The sequence below is a fragment of the Petaurus breviceps genome, unplaced genomic scaffold (genome assembly GCF_028583685.1).
Source record: "Petaurus breviceps papuanus isolate PSGF00001 unplaced genomic scaffold, PetGlider_PUasm1.0 213, whole genome shotgun sequence".
In the NCBI taxonomy this organism is placed as follows: domain Eukaryota; kingdom Metazoa; phylum Chordata; class Mammalia; order Diprotodontia; family Petauridae; genus Petaurus; species Petaurus breviceps.
The window spans coordinates 10,505,328-10,508,133 of NW_027185860.1; the positions used below are offsets into that span (position 1 = coordinate 10,505,328).

A 2,806-nucleotide genomic window follows, 5' to 3' on the forward strand; every position below is an offset into this window, starting at 1 on the left:
TTAATTTGATCTTTTTCTAATTTTTTAGTTGCATGCCCAATTCATTGACTTTATTTTATTCATTTAAGTATTTAGAGATATAAAACTTCCCCTAAGAAGTGCTTTTGTTCTATCCCATATGTTTTGGTATGTTGTCAAATTTTTGCAATTCTCTTGGATGAAGTTATTGATTATATCTATGATTTGTTGTTTGATCCACTCATTCTTTAGGATTAAATTATTTATTTTCTGGTTGATTTTAGTCTATTTTTCCCTGATTCTTTATTACTTATAATTTTTATTGCATCATGAGATGAGAAGGATGAATTTAATATTTCTGCCTTTCTCCATTGGATTGTGAGTTTTTAATGTCTTAGTACATTGTCAATTTTTGTTTATGTGTCATGTACCACTGAGAAAATGATATATTCTTTTCTATCTCCTTCAATTTTCTCCAGAGGTCTACCATTTCTAACTTTTCTACAACTCTATTCACCTTCTTACCTTTTTTCTTGTTTATTTTGTGATTAGATTTATCTAGTTCAGAGAGAGGGATGTTGAGGTTTCCCACTAGTATAGTTTTGCTGTCAATTTATTCCTGTAACTCCCCTAACTTTTCCTAAAAGAACCTGCATGCCATACCATTTGGTGCATATATGTTTAGTAATGATTTTGCTTCATTATCTATGGTGCCTTTGATCAGAATATTGTTTCCTTCCTTCTCTCTTTTAATTAGACCTGTTTTTGCTTTTGCTTTGTCTGAGATCAGGATTACTATAAATGCTTTTTTTTTTAAGTTTTACTTCAGATGAAGCATAATATATTCTCCTCCAGCCTTTTACCTTTACCCTGTGTGTATCCCTCTGTTTCAAATGTGTTTCTTATAAACAAAATATTGTGGGAATAGGATTTTTAATCCATTCTGCTGTCTGCTTCTGTTTTATGAGAGAGTTCATACCATTCACATTTACAGTCTTTCAGGGCCTCGTGCTATATTGGTTCAGCCAAGCCTGTCATTGCCAGGTTCTAGAAATTAAATAATAATGATGTCTATTATTTAGCTGATTGCCAGAGTCTCTCGTCTCATAAAAATATTTCTCAAAATGCCTTTGCTTAACTGCCCCTTTCAGCCTTCCTCACTTCAGCACCCACTTCTGTTCCTCTCCCTAGCTTTGGGTAGATGCTGCCAACTTCATCCCTTCTTACCAGCTCCGTTGCCTTGGTTCAGTCTTTAATGCATGAGCTTTAAGTCTGTTTCCCTTGGTGTTGGGACCCCCTCTCCCCCAACCCCTCATCATGTTGTCCCTAGGCCTTTTGCCTATCTTAGCCTCAAAAGGCATGCATTGTGCTATAGGGCACACAGGATCTCAGGAACAACCCCTGCATAGACCAGGAGGGTCCTCTGGGATGTAAATGCTGTTTGCAATAATGTTTTATGTCTTATATATTTAGCTCTGTGAATATTTTGTACAGTGTGAAAGCAGAGTTTAAAGTTTATTAAGGCAAAATAAAGTTTTATATGTATAATAAATAAGGTGGAAAAAGAAGTGTTTTACATATATGTGTGTGTGTGTGTGTGTGTGTGTGTGTGTATAAATACTTGAGGTAGCATCAGCAGAACAGGATGAATGCACCCCCATCTTCAAATCTTTGAGGAAGAGAAGATTGCCATTAAAAGGGATACCAAAGTTCCCAATGCCTGTTTGTTCACAACCCACAAGAAGGACCACATGATAGTAAACATCATCAAGTCAGTTACTGATGACTCTCAGGTGCTGTCTGTAGGCTATAAAGTCCCCCACCCACTGGAACACCAAACCATCATTCCTGCACAGAACAACCCTGATTACAGCCCACAGGCAACTTTCACTAAGGAGATCACAAATCTGATCAGCAAGCTCTCCCTGTTGGAGGAGCAATTCCCAGTGGCTGTCAAAGACAAACAAGAATAGTTCTTGATGTCTTCCCCATGCAGTTTCCATAGGATTAGGAGCATAGATACTCTTCCTCCACTTTGACATCTAATTGGTATGAAAAGTTGAATGGCAGAAACCTTCTTATTATTTTTCCCTTGGCAGACAACTCCTGCAATTTCCTCATAAATTATATTTCTTAGATCTGGAAAAAAAGAGGGACTTTGTGCCTTTCTCTCCATCCTATCTGCAACGCTGCCCATTGTCGCCTTTCTCTCTTTCCTTCCTCACTAGTGTTTTGCTTTTGACCCCCACCTCCCTCAATCTCCCCTCCCTCCTACTAGCCCCCCTTTTCTTTCCCTTTTCCACTAGTAATTTTCTCTACTTTCTATCCCTCTCTCCCCTTTTTATTCTCCTTTCCCCTCTAACTGCCTATAGGGCAAATTAGATTTCTATACCTGACTATGTTACTCCCTCTTTGAGCCAGTTTTTATGAGAGTAAAGTTGAAGCAATCCTCATCACCCTCCCTTCTTTCCCTCTACTGCAATATGTCTTTGTGTCTCTTCTTGTTATTAATTTACCCTTTTCTACCTCCTCCTTTTCTCTTCCCCCATTATAATCTTTTTCCATCACATAATTGGGCTTTGCTCCTCTTTTACCTGTAAAATGAGTAGTCTGGACTAGCTGGCTTTCCCTGGCCCCCAAAGTCTTTAAATCTGTGATCCTGTGTTAACAATATGTGATGTTTTCATTCGTTCATTAATTCATTCGTTCATTCATTCATTCATTCATTCATAGTGCCAGGCACATAATAACTACTTAAATGCTTATCAACTGATTGATAATAACTTGCATTTTATTACATTTTACACTGTTCAAATGGTTTCACATAATCCTGTGACATAGGCAGGAT

General features: G+C 37.5%; 1 pseudogene; it reads left to right on the plus strand.

Moving 5' to 3' along the window:
- The first annotated feature begins 1,607 nt into the window (after positions 1-1,607).
- LOC138165569 (DNA-directed RNA polymerase II subunit RPB11-a pseudogene) lies at positions 1,608-1,931 on the plus strand (annotated as a pseudogene).
- Positions 1,932-2,806: the final 875 nt, after the last annotated feature.